The sequence below is a fragment of the Bos taurus genome, chromosome 22, assembly GCF_002263795.3.
Source record: "Bos taurus isolate L1 Dominette 01449 registration number 42190680 breed Hereford chromosome 22, ARS-UCD2.0, whole genome shotgun sequence".
NCBI classification, from domain to species: Eukaryota; Metazoa; Chordata; class Mammalia; order Artiodactyla; family Bovidae; genus Bos; species Bos taurus.
Genome location: NC_037349.1, coordinates 41,332,130 through 41,350,890, shown reverse-complemented (window position 1 = coordinate 41,350,890; position 18,761 = coordinate 41,332,130). Strand labels below are relative to the sequence as shown.

Here is an 18,761-nt window from a genome sequence, read left to right as displayed (position 1 = left end):
CATACCTAGTCTTCAAAGGTTAAGAAAATCCCCACTTCATGTTGTAGAGTTTGATGCCAGAATACTGTCCTATCTTGGCAGGGCTATGGAAGAAATGGTTGCTCAATCATTCAATTGTCCATTTAAAAAAAAAAAAGAATCCATGATACAAGAAATATAGCATAAAGCTCCTCAGTGGAGCAAATAGCCATCTTAGGGGCCATGCTTCACAGACAACCTGCATGTCTGCAGAGACTATCCACCCCACCCTTCTCCCCCAGTGACATCTGATAGACTACAGTTTTCAACATGAAGAACTAGCTCTGCATGTTCAGCTCCTTTTGACTAGGGAGTCAAACTCAGGTTACTTGGAAACCAGTGTGCTCAATATCAATAAGAATCCGGGGCCCATTAACAGGGTGAGTTGAGGGGACTGGAAATAAGCTGAGATTCACCTTCACTCCTCTCCCAGGGTTTCTGTTGACTCTCTGATCAGCCTTCCTTCACCCAGGGGCGATGGCAAAACTGCTGAGGTGATGATGACAAAGCAAGTGAGAAGATGCTCTCTGAGGGCAGGGACCACCTCTCTTTGTTCTCTGCTGTCCTAACAGAAGCTAGAAGACAAGCTGGCCTGTGGCTGGGTCGCAATAAATAACTGATACATACAAATAGAGTGCTCCAAGAAAGCCATTTGTGGCCTCCTGAATTACTCACAAAATCCTATGCAGGAGGGAACTGTATTCTTATTTCAGTTTCAGGGTCAAGAAAACAAAGCCAGAGAGAGTATCAAGACACTTGCCTAAAGCCACATAACTAACAGTGAGCAGAGCTAGTCTCAATCTTCAGAGCAAAGAATTCTCATAAGTGAGGGAAATAGTTTATAATTTCAAATCTCTTAGATGGGGAGGACATGGCTCTTTGTAACCTGCCTCAAGATTCATCCCATCAATTTAGGTTAGTGATACTAACTATGCCAAATACTGAAGTGGAAGACAACAATTCAGGTAAATTCAGTTAAAGAATCAGTGGATAGGTGTCAGGGGCAAGGGGAGCTCCCAAAATTAAATGCAAACATTGAATGTGTACCTGAATTGTTCTACAGAAAATGCCCAGAGCTTTCAGACTGAAAAGATTCTACGACCCTGCCAATGTTTAATGAATTAGCTGCTTATCATTAAATTATGCTTCCAATTGTCACCCCAAGCTTACTCCTTGGAAGAAAAGCTATGACAAGCCTAGACAGCATATTAAAAAGCAGAGACATTACTTTGGCAACAAACATCCATCTAGTCAAAGCTATGGGTTTTCCCGCAGTCATGTATGGATGTGAGAGTTGGAATATAAAGATAGCTGAGCACTGAAGAACTGATGCTTTTGAACTGTGGTGTTAGAAAAGACTCTTGAGAGTCCCATGGACTGCAAGGAAATCAACCAGTCCTTTTTCCTAAAGGAAAGCAGTCCTGGATATTCATTGGAAGGACTGATGCTGAAGCTGAAACTCCAATACTTTGGCCACCTGATGCAAAGAACTGATTCATTGGAAAAGACCCTGATGCTGGGAAAGATTGAAGGTAAGAGGAGAAGGGGATGACAGAGGATGAGATGGTTGGATGGCATCACCTACTCAATGGACATGAGTTTGAGTAAGCTCTGGGAGTTGTTGATGAACAGGGAAGCCTAGCATGCTGCAGTCCATGGGGTTGCAAAGAGTTGGACATGACTGAGTGACTAAACTGAACTGAAAGAGTCCAATGGGCTCCAAATGCCTTTTGTATACCTGCTATGAGGGAAATAACTAGCATAAACGCTTGGTGAGTGTTAGGTAGGAGAACAGTCAGTGTCTGCAAATACCCCAGGTGTGGAAAAAACCCTCTGAGATTGATTAAGGAAGAATATTAGTTCACAATTCACGCTGCTGTCAGCTTTCATTCACAGTGAGACCAAAGAGCAAATCTATCAATAACCAATTGGTCTTGAGGATGGTTTACACCATGGGACTTCATATCAAGGAACAGACTTGATGGTCTTCAAAAATATGGAAAGGATACAAGAAATACCACCTGATAGCAGTGCCTGCCAAGAGGATCTTTCTAACCATTTAATTTTCAATGATCTTCATCTGCAGTAAGAATGTCCAGACTTAGGTAAGGCTCTGTACTTGGGGAAATCACCCTCAAGCTTAAGACATATACAAGATGTTCCAAGAACTGCAATATACCACTTGCTCCTATATCATCTTCAGAATCCCTTGTGATTCTAGGCAACATGTTTAACACAAAAGAGTCATCAAACAGACAACATCTAGATGTGGGGAACCAGTTTGGCAAATTGCTGCTGGCTGCCTATACAGTTAAAGGCACCAATGAGTCCTTAAAGGAAGGAGGACATATTTCTTTCAAATCCTACAGAATTAATAGGATTAATTAATTAATTAATTCTTTCTCTTAAGAAAGGAGAGAAAGTACAGAATTAATCTAGAATGCCCAGACACCAGAAAGAAAGATGAAAGAGTAAACATTCCGCTCTTGCCATGCTGATTCACAGAAAAGATAAAAGAAGAGGAAGCAAAGGAGGAAGAGCAAGAGGGAGAAGAAAGGAAGAAGAGGATATTAAAAAAAAGAGGAAGGAGAAGCAGCAGCAGCAGCTGTGGCAGCTACAGTAAACTTTTCTAACTGGAGTTCTCCAAACTGGAATAAGATGGCTGTTAAAACAGTGAGCTAGCCCTCACTCTAGGCATTTTACATGGACTTATATGTGAACTAAACCTAAGGCTATAAAATAGAGAAGATGGGTAAGTACAAGATGACTGTACTAAAACACCAAGAAACAAACACATGTAGTCCGTGCGTGATCCTTTAAAGCTAGTATGATGATGAGGCAGTTTACAGAGAACAACGATGTTCACAAATCAACTCATCGCAAATTACACGCTTACTAGGTCTATTAAGACGTGATGACCTTGGGAGTTGACTCAGAGTCTTCCTTAACCTAACAAGCATGCTAAATATCATCAATTAGGTTGGCAATTAAAATTATAATTTATCTAACACATTTCCCTCACCCAATTCCTGCCTCTTTCTACGGCTCAAGAAGCTGTTGGGTGATCAATAGCAGCTCTTAGGCTATGATGCTCGCTCGTGCCCTCTCTCTCTCCCTTTCCTCTCTCACCCTTTCCTCTCTCTCTCTTAAGCATTTCTATTATGGATAATTTATTAAACCTTAAATTTCTTTCCTATTTGTAAGTTTCAGCAAAATTTAGTCAGGTTTCAACAGAGTGTCAAGGGATAATTAGGACAGTTAGCAGTAATTTATCATTTCTCAGCTGGGTTTTCAAGCTTCCGCTGACTGTCTGCAAAAGTCCATCAGCCCATTCTACACAGATCACTATGAAATCTCATTTACCTTTGTGCAAATCACTTTTCCACTTAACTGAAGTGAGTTGAAAGAGAGTCAACCCATCCCTGAAAATCCAGCCACCAGTGTGTGCGTGCGTGCGTGTGTGTGTGTGTGTGACTGGAGGCCGTCTGAGGCCGGAGCTTCCAGTGAACTCCTATAATGGCTAGTGGGTGTTACAATGCCATGGCAGCTTTTTCCACATGCTATGTGTTAGAACTGTAAATCAGGCAGCCCAACTTCAGGTTAGATCTTCAGAAAATATGTGTGGGACCCTACAGAGAGGCCGACAGCACCTTTTACAGAGCAAATATCGCCTCACATGTAGTCCACCAAAGATGGAAAGCCTGGAGAAGGCAGAGACAGCAGCTCTGCACCGCTTCTGTGGAGAAGAAGGATTTTATTAAGCCGGAGCTGAAAAGGGAGGACCTTGTGTTCTTTTGAGAGACTCATTTACTAGATGGTGAAAAATGAATGCTCTGGGTAATTTCATTTCGAATTGATTTATTTCTAAACGGGAGAAAATTGACACTTGGTGAAGAAAGGAAAAAGCAAGTCTCTGGGAAGAATCAGCTAGTCTCAGGTATAACCTAATTATTTGAACAAAGGAAATAAGAACAGAAGGCAAGGTGCAAGGTCACCCAGGAAAGTCATTCCTTGCGATGAATACCTTCTTTTTCCCCTCCCGACAGACTCCCAAAAAAGTGTAAATTGACCCCTATCTCCAGTTTATTTCTGACACCTAAAACCTAATCAAACTTCACTTTAAAGAAAATCTAATAGTTATTCTCAATTAGATTGCACAGCAAATTAAATCATAAATTTCTCTCTCCTAGCCCTGGTTTGTCACATTCCTAAAATACAACTTTCTGCCCTCTGGCACTTTATTTAAATCTCTGAGGCCAGGCTCAGAAGCAAGTTATGGATTTGATAATTTGCTAATGTGGCCACAGTCATTGTTCTGAGCCATATTTATGATTTTATTGGATCTTAGAACAATCAATAATAATCCATCGATGTCCCTGACTCTGGGGTTTTCTCACAGTCCACAAATGGGGCGGTGGATTCATTTTTAATGTACTCACTTAGCACTCCTTCCCTGAGAGAGAGTCCTGCATATATTAATAAAGGCCAAGAAATGAATGGCATCGGTGCACATACCTTACCCTGAAGAATTAGCTGCAGGAGAAGATTTAACACAGAAAGAAGGGGAAGAATAGACTAACAGGACCCATTTTGTACAGCACCAGTCATTAAAGTTAATGGAATTACCCTGTGGTCATGCACTAAAGGGAGCCTTTGGGAAGTTAAGCTCTTCTAGGGCCATTGATTTGCAGACTTCACTCCACAATCCCCATTGGCATCTGATGAGTATTGCAGATATTGCAGAAACACTTTAGAAATTGTTGACTTAAACTGCCAGTTAAGCATACTAAGGAGTAACAATAACTGAATATTTTAGAGGAGATGATCAAATGGAGGATGGTTTTCGTGGACAGTAGCAGAAAGTTCAAGTCTTCCTGGATGAAACAACATGGGGACTTTATTAAATCATGTAACCAAAAGGTCTAGATGTCATACAGGATTCAGGGCTGGTTAATTCAGAACCCCCTATCATGTGACCAAGGATCCAACTTCTTTCCATCTCTGCCATTCGGGGCCTCAGCATCTGGTTCATTCTAAAGCAGGTTGGAATCCTGGGAATACTAAGATGGTGGCCAGCAGCATCAGGGTCAGTGCAAGCATGCCTTCCCACATATCCTTCAGGATCTGGGAACAGCTATTTCTGAAGCCAAGGGAATCTTACTCTCTAAGTGACTTAGGTCAGGCTGATCAAAGTCATCGCTGTGGCAAAGAGTTGGCTGAAGCCAGCGATGGGCAGCCCCTGGGCCAATCTTGCTCAACTGTGCTTTTGCAAATACAGTTTGATTGGAATATAGGCACACCCATTTTTACAAATCCATTTACATACTTTGAATAGCTGCCTTTGTGCTATAAAGGTAATCGTATAATTGTGACAGAGACCATCAAGCCCTCAAAGCCTAAAATGTTTACCATTTGGGCTTTTATGAAAAAACTTGCCATCCTCTGGATTAACTAAATGAGGTTGGCACCTGGAGCTACAGATGGATTCGCATGCATCCTGTCTCCTTGGCTGCTAAATAGCAGAGTATGGAGAGTATTCTGGGGAGACAAGCAGTGCCCAGAAGATACATGACACCAAACTATTCAACTTCCTAGAAACTTGAAAGCCAGATCACTGTAGAGGATCCACCATACTGAGCACAGGTGAAATACCCTCTGTCCTTAGAATACAATCCAAACAATAGGTACATTAAAAACAGAAGTATGACTCCTTACAGTGGTGTTGTACTTATGCCGGTAGAACAATCCCTCTGCTCATCTCTTCAAACGTATCTTCCACCATCACCTCTCTCTCCACCCTGAAGCCCTGCCCACCCAGGCTCCAGCAATCTCCTTGACTTTGCCAAGCTCATCTCTGCTGCTGTTTCCTCGGCCCAGAAGTTTTCCCTCCCCAGCTCTTTCTTTGGCTGGACTCTGCTCATTCCTCAGGTCTCAGCTTATGGGTCACCTTTGCAGTGGGCCTGTTCTGACCACCCTACCTGAAGCAGCGCATTCCCCCATCCCCCATCCCCCTCACTCTCCCCACGTTCTCCTCTTTCACAGCACCATTTACAGCCTTTCTAAAACTCCTCAAAATCTGCAATCATTTTACTTGTTCATTTTCATGTAGAGAAAGACAATAAGGTGAGAGTTATTCCTTGGCAGTCTTTCCCCTCATTGTATCCCAGTTCCCTGAAGTGCTTGAAACATAGTAGGTACTCAATCAACACAGGTAGAAGGAATTAATATGAACTATACAACTTCTGTGCTTCCCTGGTGGCTCAGTGGTAACAAATCCTCCTGCACTGCAGGAGATATGGGTTCAATCCCTGGGCTAGGAAGTTCCCCTGGAAAGGAAATGGCAACCCACTCCAATATTCTTGCCTGGAGAATCCCATGGAGAGAGGAGCCTGGGGGAGTAGAGTCCATGGGGTTGCAAAGAGTCAGATGGGACTTAGTGAGGAAACAACAATATACAACTTCTACAGCCTTCTTAGTCTTCCTCTCTTATAGCCCTTATTTTACCTGTCCTTAAAGACAGACAAGGACTATGCCTCATTCCTCTTGTTCTCCCAGGACCTGTACCAATATGTGGAACACAGCAGGCAATGGACGAATGAATTAAAGAATGAATCCTAGATATTGGGTTGGCCAGAAAGTTCATTCAGGTTTTTCTGTAAGATGTTATGGACAAACCCCGAACGAACATTTTGGTCAACCCAATACAAAAGCACGGGCAGGCAGGATGTTCATTTCCTGGGAGGCCGTAACAGGATGCTGTTGGCAGCAAGGGAATCCTCACCCTCAATCACAGAGCAGAGCGGTTCCAGGCTGGAAGCAGCTACCGTAGAGCACACTGGGTTGCCAGGTGTAGAGAAGGATGTAGGACCGATTTAAAGGCTACAGAGGAGGATCATTTACGGGAAGGCAGAGATACTACAGGACTTTCAAGGTCACGTGCCTGTCTGGGGTTCTCTGAGTCATCCCCTGCTCTGAGGTTCTTCCTCAAGAATGAGTTTCATCCCTGGTCATGTGACAGAAGAGCTGAGCTTGGAATCACATTTATTCCTTCTAAGATTAAACAGTGTCCTCAAAATTACCCTGCTAGAACTGGATTACATCTGGGAGTTCATACAATTTATAACCAACAGAAGAATTGAAACACAAATAAAAGGTCCTGTTGGGCGATTTTCAGGGCATCCATCTAGAAAATATGATTAGAAAAAAATTTTTTCAGGGACCAAACACTGATACACAGACCCTGGGGCAGGGGGCAGAGATGTGAATATGAACATTAGGATAAATGGATTTCGCCACAAAGTAAAAGAATATGTGAGTTTACTTTGTTCACTCTATGTTGGTTATTCTTCTAAACCACTTTAGGCAAGGTCAACATCCTAAACAACTTCATGTTTATTTTTCATGAACCATCAGGAACAAGAAAAGCGTATTCAAAACTACAGGGGAAAGAAATGTGGGTTTTCATTACAAGAGCCGAACCAATTATCTTTATATTGAATGAGCCCAGAAGGATTGCAAACCATCATTTTCATCCTTTCCCTCTGTGGCGTGGGATTAATCTGATTCAGAAGGCTTCTAGCAATTTATGTCTCTCTTTCCCTCATCTTGGTGGACGAGCAGCTCTTCCAGCAAGAGGATTTGCTATGAGACTGAAGGTGTAGGATTGACGTTTCGTGACACATCAGGTTAAAATTTCAAAACTATCCTTTCTCAGCACTGACATACTTCACAAATAAATTGGAGGACAATTTCTCACTGTGTTTGGCCCCACAGCCATTACACATTCTCCCCAACCCAATGTTTTTCACTCAAATGTCATTAGAAAGGACATTATTTGAATTCTTCCATGTATGCGCCTCTGCACCTCGCCATGTCTATTATTCATTACCCTGCCTTCCCTCTGACCCAGGCTTGGTCATCAAACCCTTAAGTCTTCCAGCTGCTTTTCAAGCCTTGAGAATTACTTTAGTAATGGCTTTGGCATAAAGGACAAACAGAATAATTCAGGATGAATTTGGGAATAAGAATCAAATCTAGGTCATCTAGATCAAGAATTCAAAACTTATTAATACTAAACAAATAAAACAGCAGTTCATAAATCTGGGTAACCACCAGAATCAATTGCGAGTTTAGGTCACATAGACTGAAAATCAAAACATATTTAGCTACACAAATAAAATGGCAGTTCATAAATCTGTGTAACCATCATAATCAATTGGGGACTTTTCAAAAACCATTTTTAGGGGCCCCATCATCAGAGCCCACTCATTGGAAAAGACTCTGGTGCTGGGAAAGATTGAGGACAGGAGGAGAAGGAGGTGACAGAGGATGAGATGGTTAGATGGCATCATCAACTCAATGGACATGAGTTTGAGCAAACTCTGGGAAATGGTGAAGGACAGGGAAGCCTGGTGCGCTGTGTTCCATGGAGTTTCAAAGAGTCAGACGTGACTGAACAACTGAACAACAAAATTAGAGATTTGAACATAGGAAGTCTGAGCACTAGTGATGTGCTTAAGATAAAGACAGAAGAAAGAATGTATGAGCAGAATCATGTCCCAGTGGAAAATTCTTCTGATGGGATGCCTGTGAAATAAAAAATTATAGAGATAGTTTTCTATATTTCTTCATAAATTATAAATAATATAACGGAAAACCAGGACCATATTAGGTAGGCGGTGAAAGGTCCCTGCACCCTGGGCAACCCAGGGTGCCCCTCCACCTGGCCCTGAAACCAGGGGCATCTCAAACCAGGGCTGCCTCTTTCACTAAGCAATACGTAGATCCACACACTTTACACTCAAACAGATGTCTCCTTTTATATTTTATTCTTTTTACTGAGTACTGAAACAAATGTTTTCAGTTCTGTCTGGATCTGTTTGAGCTGAAATGTCCAGTTTCAACCAAAGCACCCATTATTTTAGGGCCTTTCACTCCCTGTTCTGTATTCAAGGTGTGTAATGTGGCCTGTAACAAATTAATCATCTGAGAAGACTGGACTGACCACTCATATTTAGTCCAAACTATTCAATCCTTGTCACAGGATTCATCGGAACAAGTTTAACTACTTTTTTTTTTTTTTAACAAAATAAACATTTTACCCAAGCCAGTTATTTAGATGTCACAGGTTTAAAACTTTAAACTTAAAATGAAGTGGTTACATGGAGTTAGAGAATTTTATGCACATTGTCCTGAAACATATACAGCAAAATAGTGAGAGAATAATATCTTCAGCGATTACTAGTACTTAGCACCTAGTATTTCACAGCAAAATGACAGAGAATAAATGCCCCAACTGCATCAACAGAGGGAAGAAGGTGAGTCTGAATAATAATGCCTTACATTTACGTAGCACTTTAAGGTCTATAAAGCACTTTGCCTTTCACAGTATATTTGATTTGACAGTGACTAAAATAACCCCCCAAACTCTGAGCATCAGGTGGAAAAGATAGTCCACCGAAACCTGTAAAACACTGACATTAAAAAAGCATCAAAATATTTGCCACATTTTTGTGTCACAGATCCCCAAATAAATTTAACAGCCAATACCCACTTTGCTATATGTCAGGACCTCCAATTACTAAAGGAATTTGTTTGGTAGCACTAATGAAAAATTAAACATCTAAAACATATAATTCTGCTGTAAATTGACATCCAGCAATAAAGTAGCATTTAAGTTAGTTAACCTTCACCTGTATAATAAAATTACAGAGAGAGTCCCCTGGGTAGTTTTAGATGGAAGTCACATTATTCTAAGCAGAGAAAAACAATGCAGATGAATCTATGTTGAGGGAGACAAAATATTTAAAAAACATCTCCTTATGTATCTTTGGCTAGCTTACAGAGTGCAAAGCAGTCAATCCTAAAGGAAATCAACCCTGAAAATTCATTGGAAGGACCGATGCTGAAGCTGAAGCTCCAATACTCTGGCTACCTGATGCGAAGAACCAACTGATTTGAAAAGACCCTGATGCAGTTTGGGTCAAATGCCATTTGGGAAAGACTGAGGGCAAGAGGACAAGGGGGCAACAGAAGATGAACTGGTTGGAGGACATCACCAACTCAATGGACATGAGTTTGAGCCAACTCTGGGAGACAGTGAAGGACAGGGAAGACTGGCGGGCTACAGTCCATGGGGTCGCAAAGAGTCGGACACAACTGAGGAACTGAACAACAGCAACTGAGTACAAGGTGTTCTGAGGATCAGCTCAGATGACAAAATGGAAAATCAGGCTTTCAGACAAGCCTGGGTTTGAATCCCAACTCTCCTATCTGTAACTTGTGTTTTGTTCTTATCGTTGTTGTTAAGTGACTGCCTCCATATACCTTAGTCTAAGTATAAAATATCAATGCCCTATTTTTAGATTCATGAGGATTAAGTGAAAATTATAAACTAATAGCAGATATTTATTGAGACTTTCCTGTGTGTCAAGTGCTATGTCAAAGACATTTACATGTATTATCATCTGTTTGATCTTCACAACACCCCTATGAGGCAGGATACTATTAAGACCCCCATTTTATAACCTTATAAATAGATGAGGCTAAAAAGGTTGACTTTTGAAAGAGTCATAGAAATGATAGGTGTTAGCTCTGGGAAGGAAACCAGGCCATCTGGCTGCAGAGTCCTCCCTCTTCATCAGGAGTGTAGTCCTGATGACATTTCCCTTCCACCCTCACTCCATCCGCAGCATTCCCCTCCGATCCACCTAAGCTGCCCTGGAGTTTGAGAGAACAGGGGGGAAATTAACAAATAGAAATGGAAGAAGACCAGAGAGTTTGGTTAATTTTCCTTTCAGTGCTTTGACCCACATGGCATCATGCAATTCAAGATTAACTAGTTAGAAATGGAAAAACTCAGTGATTTGATACTCACTTAGAAGAGGGCTGGTTTAGAAGAAGAAAGAAACTTTCCCACAGGGGAAAGACAGGCTCATTTCCCTTTCCTGCCCAGAAAGCTAGGGATGAGGGCTTTTGCCTCCAAATCACCAGGCAGGGAAGGAAAGTCAACGGGAAGGATGGGATTGGAGGTGCCCACTCCCACCTGTACACCCAACCCATCCCTTGAACACCAAACTGAATTTCGATTTACCAAACTCAGGAAAACTGGGTTCATTTTCAGAGCAGAGAAGCAAATTGTAAGGCAACTGCACAAGATAAAAGTGATTGCATCCTGAAGATACTAATTCTTCAGCAGTAGACACAGGCATTAGATATAAACACAGGCAAGGTGATTTTCCTCATGTCTTTAATCAAATGATAAAAGTCTCTGGCAAATTATAGCTCTCATGAAATTTCTTTCCAGATGAAAATAATAAATACCAGTCAAGTAAGAATCATTTTGATTTTTGAGATGTTGGTTTCTCCTTTCTCTGCACACCAAATATGAGAAATTCTTCTGGATTGGAAAGCAAGCTGCTATGTGGACACCCCTCCACATCCCATCACTTCTTTGCTAAGTGGCTCTGCCCTGGAGAGATCTGTACATGAACATCACTGACCGTGTCTGTTAAAATGCAGTGCCCTGGGTCTCACATCTGACCTACTGAGCCAGCAGAGGGGGCAGACAAGTTTCTGTCCTATTGAAGCCTACTTTAAGCCGTGGTGAAGTGCACTGTTGGTTCAGGAGCACAGCTTACTCATTACCACCAAGGGATACAGCAGAGGTTGAAAGTTATCAGGGCTGAGATTTCATACCCCGAGTAATAAGGCAGATGTCTGAATGTTCAAGTGGTCAATTTTGTAAGTTCAAACTAGATGTTCAAACTAGGCAAGTGATATGATCAGAACAAAGTGGTTTTTTTCCCCCAAGAATGTAAGCTAAAAGGCAGTAATTAATAGTGAGAGAATTTACTGTATGAATAAATGAACTAGACAGGGCTGCAAACAACCGGTATACCACAAACAGTCTCATAAAGTGACACCTTAGCCTGTCTTAAGGACAAGAAAGCTGAGAGTAAGATTAAAATTAACAAAAACATGGACTTCCCTGGTGGTCCAAGGGTTAAGAATATGCCTGCGAATGCAGGGGACACAGGTTTGATCCCCGGTCTGGGATGATCACACATGTCTTGGAGTAACTAAGCCTGTGTGCCCCAACCACTGAGCCTGCACTCTAGAGCCCTAGAGATGCAATTCCTGAGTCCACGTGCCCTGGGGCCTGTGCTCTGCAACAAGAGAAGCCACCACAGCGAGAAGCCCGCACACCACGACTAGAGAATAGCCCCTCATTGGAAAAGACTCTGGTGCTGGGAGGGGTTAGGGGCAAGAGGAGCAGGGGACGATAGAGGATGAGATGGCTGGATGGCATCACTGACTCGATGGACATGAGTCTCAGTGAACTCCGGGAGTTGGTGACGGACAGGGAGGCCTGGCATGCTGCAATTCATGGGGTCACAAAGAGTCGGACACAACTGAACGAATGATCTGATCTGATCTGATCATGTCACTAAAGAAAGCCCACACAAAGCAATGAAGACCCAGCACAGCCAAAAATTAAGTAAGTAAGTAAGTAATAAAAAAAGAAAGAAACATGCATAAGGCCCTAGGAATAAGATGTGATGGGCTGGGCATTCTATTCCCATCTTCATATTGGTTTCTTCTCATCATCACTCAATATATTTGCTAGGGTTTCCCCCCATTTGAAATATGAGGAAATAAATGTTCATAGAGGTTAAGAGGCTGGCCCAAACTCATAAAACTAAAACTTCTATGGAGCCTCTTACTGATGTCAAAGTGTATTAGCTCCTGGACTTTTCCTTAGAGCTAAAATGTCCTCTAAGTTCATGAATTGCAAAGATTAGCAAATCTTGTGGAAGGGACCACAGAAACTCTTCAGTGAATGGAGAGCTTGTTTATTGCTATTTTAATTTGTAAATCACATTTCTTTGAAGGATTTGTTTCTTTGTTCTTCCGAAAGCAATCCAAAAAAGTAATCACTAATGTATCAACAGTTAATAAGAGACACTTCCCACAGCGTTAACACTATAAAATTAAATATCTAAGTAGAGGATTCAAGCACCATAAACACAGAAGAGTGTAAGCAAGCATATTTTATAAATAGCTCTTATAAAATTCTAAATTACCTGCCTGCCATAAATCTCTCTCTTTAATATATCTAAAGCACTCTCCCACCTAAGGACGCACATAGTAATTGCTCTAAAAGCTCACATTAAACTTACTCAGTAGCATCTCTTTTAAAGGACAGAACATTGCCTTAATGATGTGGCTAGTTGAAATTACATTTTCGAGTATGATTTGGGAATTGGATTAGTGGAAATTCTGGTCTTTGTCAGTGATGGCAGAATAAGGGAGAGTCTTGACAGAAACTCCAGAAAACCCACACCTCCGACTGCACATTGAAATACAACACATCATGTGCTTCTATAAAGTTAGGAGCATAGATCTGTTCTATCATTAGCATCTCCACCCTCCTCCCATGCCACCCAAGATAGCCATAGTAAACAATGACAAAATGCAGGTTCTCAAGAAGCTTACATTCTCCAGGGACTAAAGAAACAATATGGTACAGGAAAAAAAAAGTAACATACCAACAAATAAAAGACAGTGAAGAAGACCCTGAAGGAAATCAAAAGGCCTGGACAAAGAACGTTGCCTGCCATTAAGCCATCAGCTATTGCAGCAGCTCCTACAGTGCACCCTGAGGGGAATTCAGGAAGGAGAAAAAGTGGATATTGGCCCTAGATAGTAAAGATGTGTATCAAAGAGATTTCAACAAGCCAGACTCTTGCACCTTCCCATACATAAAAAAGCAGTAAAATCATTACCCTGAGATGAAGGTTTTTTGTGTGTGATTATCAGTAATCTTTCGATGTTCTACTACATTTTTTTCCAGTAAAACTCCTATATATCCTGGCTTCTCTTTTATCTCTTTGGAACAGTTCGTCTGAGCTATCGGAGAGGCTGTCTTCCCAGGCTATAGTCCTCAGTAGGGTCTTAGAATAAAACATAACCCACAACTGTTAGGTTATGGGGTTTTGTTTTTAGTTAACGATGGCAAACAGGATAGGGAGTGAGGGGCTTAGGAGGGCTACTTCAGATGGGAGGGGGTGTCTGGGAGGGCCAATGCTAAAGCAACATCTGGTTGTATATGTACATGATGAGGTGCTGTGCACTTAGCTGCTCAGTTGTATCTGACTGTGTGGTCCCATGGACCATACCCCACCATCTCCCTTCTCCATGGAATTTTCCATGCAAGAATATTGGGGCAGGTTGCCATTTCATACTCCATGGGATCTTCCCAACCCAGGGATTGAACCCTCATCTCTTGTGACTCCTGCATCAGCAGGTGGCTTCTTTACCACTAGCACCGCACGGGAAGCCCCTTGTAATGAAGATATGTATCAAGATATGTATACATATGTACATATGTATGCATGTGTAGACACATATGGTGGTGCGTGGTTGAGGCCAGAAAAAAGGGGTCATTTCTCAAGCCTGTAGGATATTCAAATTGCTTCACCAATCACCTGGTGGATAACGGTGCCCTCTTACTTTTAAACTCAAACAGGAGAGTGAAGAATCAGCTGAGAAGTAAGAGGTCACTTTTTTCGTTTGATATTTCTCTTTCCTGTCACAAATGCCTCTCTGAGTAAGCTAGTCCACCTTGTTCTTTGCAAAGAAGAATTTAAAGCCCACAAAACAAAAATCCTAAAGGGACAGCATGTTCAAGAGGCTCACTCAGCGGTGCACCTCCTCTAACAACAACGGTTGCTTCAGAGGAAGAGACCATTACTGGGCTTATTGCTATTACCACGCAGTGTGAGACAAAAATGGTTTAGAAGCCAGGCATTAGGTGGGATATCAAGAGACAGAAGCAAAGATGAACAAAATAGTCATTGCATTTTCCATGGCAGGTTGTCAAATACTGCCTCATAATATTTGACTGTATGAATTTCAAAATCTGAAATGCTCAGTCAGATTTTGTTTTCAAAACCCAATAGCTAGGGGCTTCCCTGGTGGTCGAGTGATTAAGAATCCACCATGCAATGCAGGGGAAACGGGTTCAATTCCTGGTCTGGGAAGATCCCACATGCCACAGAGCAACTAAGCCCGGTGCAACACAACTACTGAGCCTGTGCTCTCAAGCCCAAGGACCGCAATGAGAGAAGCTACCGCAATAAGACGTCCTACACCACAGCTGGAGAGAGCCCCTGCCCACTGCAACTAGAGAAAAGCCCGTGCAGCAACAAAGACTCAGCGCAGCCAAAAGCAATAATAAAAAAATGATTAAAAAACAAAACCCAACAGCTAAATACTGACGATGCAGTTTTGCTTTCTGGCAGGGCTGACTTCTGGCTTCCTAGGGTCAAGGTTACGGGGCCATCACCGCATACTATCTTTTTTTTTTTTAATATGTGAATGTTTAGTGGTTTATTTATAATTATCCAAAACAACCAATGTCCCTCAGATGTAAACAAGCTTATAGTTATTAAAAAGGAACAGATTACTGATACATGCAAAACAGATCATCTCAAAGGCATCATGCTAAGTAAAGAAACCAGATTCAAAGGCTACATATGGTATCAATTCAGGTATGTGACACTGCTAAAAATCGAAACGGGGAAAGAATACAGGTCAGTAGCTACCAAGAATAAGAGGTAGAGAAGAGTGATTGACCACACAGGGACGTGGGGAATTTGGGAGGGGGAAAGGTGATGGGAATATTCTATACCATGATTGTGGTAAATAAACTGTTTTTTGGTAAACTTTATCAAAACTTGCAAAATGCTTTTTACAGGGTAAATTTTAGGTTAAGGACCTCAATGAAAAAAGTGGTAAGAACTTTAAAATATTCCGCTAACTTTTCTATTATTGCTTACTTGAAATATTAACATGCTCTTTGTTGTCACTGAGCACTCAAGGTTTGGCGATCCATGGACCTGCTGAAGGTTGTCCAAGGTATATGACAAATTCACTAATCTCACTTATTTCTATTAACAGCAGGACTATGCAGCATAACCTGTTTAGAAAAGAAACCCATATGATCCTTTTCAAGTTTTCCATTGGATCAGAGGTCAATGACCTCTCAGAAGCCATGTGGCAATTTCCAAAGTTTTTTCTAAATCACTATCACCTGAGCAAGCAATGCAACTTCAACTGTGATTTTAACTAGTCTAGGAAGTTACTGTGGAACAGCAACACTAGTAAATATCTACAATCTGAGAAGACTCATAGGATGCGCGTGTTAACAGTGAAGACGCAAAAGCCCCAAACACAAAGATTCTAAGTCAGTAGATTTAGAATAAAAATGGAATCAACCTTTCTACTAAAGTAACATGAAAAGTAATTCTTAGGTAGGTAGTACACGACTTTAGTGACTTAGCAGCAGCAGTGTAAGAATCATACTTAGAAAAAATAGATTAGACAATTTTTGATACATAGACTTGTTCTAAAAGGACAGTTTTCAAAACTTTGTCATCCACTGAGATTATAGTTGTATGTACGTGCATGCTCAGTCAATTTAGTCACATCCAACTCTGTGACACTATGGACTGTTGCCTACCAGGATCCTCTGTCCATGGGATTCTCCAGGCAAGAATACTGGAATGGGTTGCCATGCCCTCCTCCAGGGGATCTTCCTGACTCAGGGATTGAACCCTTGTCTACTGTGTTGCAGGTAGATTCTTTACTGCTGAGCCACTGGGGAAGCCCAGTTGTATGTACAGCTGACTCTTAAAACCTGGGGGTTAACAGTTCCAAACCTCCCTCGAGGTGGAAAATCCATGTATAATTTATAGTCAGCCCAGATACATGCACTTCTGCATCTGCAGATTCCACCAACCACTGATCTGTATTACTGTAGTATTTACTACTGAAAAAATGCCCATATAAGTGAACCCTCACCATTCAAACTTCTGTTATTCAAGGGTCAAATGCATGTGGATGGTTTCTTTCAGCCATTTAATATTACACAAAGGGTTTAAGATGGCCCAGCTAATTCATATGGGAGAAATCCTCTGATCACATAGGAAACAACTGAAAGATGTCCAAAAGAATATAATCTACCCAAAACTGTAAAGAAAAATAAAAAATTTCCAAAAACTGTAATCTAAAAACAAACAGCTTAACGTAAAATACAATGGTAATAATGATAAGAACCACACTCAACAATTTATATCTGAGTGCTATACTCTGAAAATTACTCCATCATCACCACCAAAGCTAACAAAATCATTAAACATTTTGGCCAGATCACTGGGACATGAAAAAGTAGTCACTGCTAGAGTCAGAGAGTCTACAGCCATGGTAGTCAGCCATACTAGATTCGGTGCTTGTTAGGTTTTTTTTTTTTTTTTGCTTCTTTTTTAAGTTTTATTGCCATTTTTAATTGAGATAAAACTCAAATAACATAAAAGCTACCATTTTCAAATGCGCAATTCAGTAGGTTTTAAAAATATTCAAAATGTTGCGCAACTATCACCACTAATTCCACCACTAATCATCCCTAAAAGAAACCCTTACTCAGTACTCATTTCCCATTCCCTTCTTCCTACAGCCCTTGGTAACCACTAATCTACTCGTCTCTATTCAGTGCCTGCTTGTCTAGGAAATGTTTTAATGTTCCATTCAGAATCCTGAAATACCGTTTTGAGATAGTATAACCCATATACTCATACACATTTCAGCTGTGTATCATTTGTACACTCTATCAACCTGCGCCCGCCTCTTGACAAGGTCTCAATTTCTCCCCTGTTACTCCTATGCCTTTGCAGCATTACTGTGAGTGGCTGAAGGAATTCCATTAAATAGATACTGCACGAAGTAAGCATCTAACTCATCTGCTAGTTTGGGGATTTATATCTGAATATTGATTTTTTTTAAAAGTCTAGCAACTGGGTCTCTGTATTTCAAAAAACAATTTCAAAGTGAAGCTACTCCTATTAGACTGTTGTGGGGTTTTTTGGTTTTTGTTTTTTACCATTTGCATGTTTGGAAGCCAGGCACAGAGGCTGAAAAAAGCTGAGAATTCATCTTTATCACACTGCGTGTCTGGAGCAAGCCTAAACTTTTTTTTTCATAAGGAATTACATTTGTTCCTTAAAGAACTTCCCAGAGATTCGATGTTAAAAGCCCCGTGGTAGCTGTGTTAAGCATTACAGCCACATGCAGATGAGCATCAAAGGCACATTAAGTTTATCTGGCATCGCTTGGAACCAAGCATTGCCTTACTTGCTCACAGCCAGTCTCAAAGCCATAAAACCTTATTTCACAAAAATGTAACATTAACACCCCAGTTAAACTTGCTTCTGATTTCTAACATGGAGGTGGGGAAAAAAAAAAGAACTTTTCTATGATTTTGGCTTAGGAACTAACTGCATAGGAATTTGCATTTGTATGAAGGAGACTGAAACTCAGCTTCAGAATCATCCAGGATTTCATTCTCTTATTTTATTTTATTAAGAAAGCAGAGACTCTCCCAATAAATCCTCCTCCCCTCTTCTGGCACACTTAAAACCCATTTCTGAGCTCCACTGACCACATCACGTTGACCTTTGGTATTGAGTACCAAGGGAGGGAAAGAGTAGGTGTGTGGGTGGAGAGAAAGAGAACAGAGGGGAACACAGGTCGAGGAGTGAGGGGACAACCCAAATGTGGGGCCACCGCATGAGCAAGCCCTCTGCTCCACATTAGCAAAGCAACAAAAGACGGCATAGAACCAGAACCAGAAGGCGGTCAGAGGCGCCCCGGCCTCACCGGAGACACAGCAATCCAAACCCGGC

At 41.4% G+C, this 18,761-nt stretch overlaps 1 protein-coding gene across 9 annotated transcripts in view; it reads right to left on the bottom strand.

Moving 5' to 3' along the window:
- Window positions 1-18,761, bottom strand: part of FHIT (fragile histidine triad diadenosine triphosphatase) — a 1,524,027-nt gene that overhangs the window by 280,166 nt on the left and 1,225,100 nt on the right.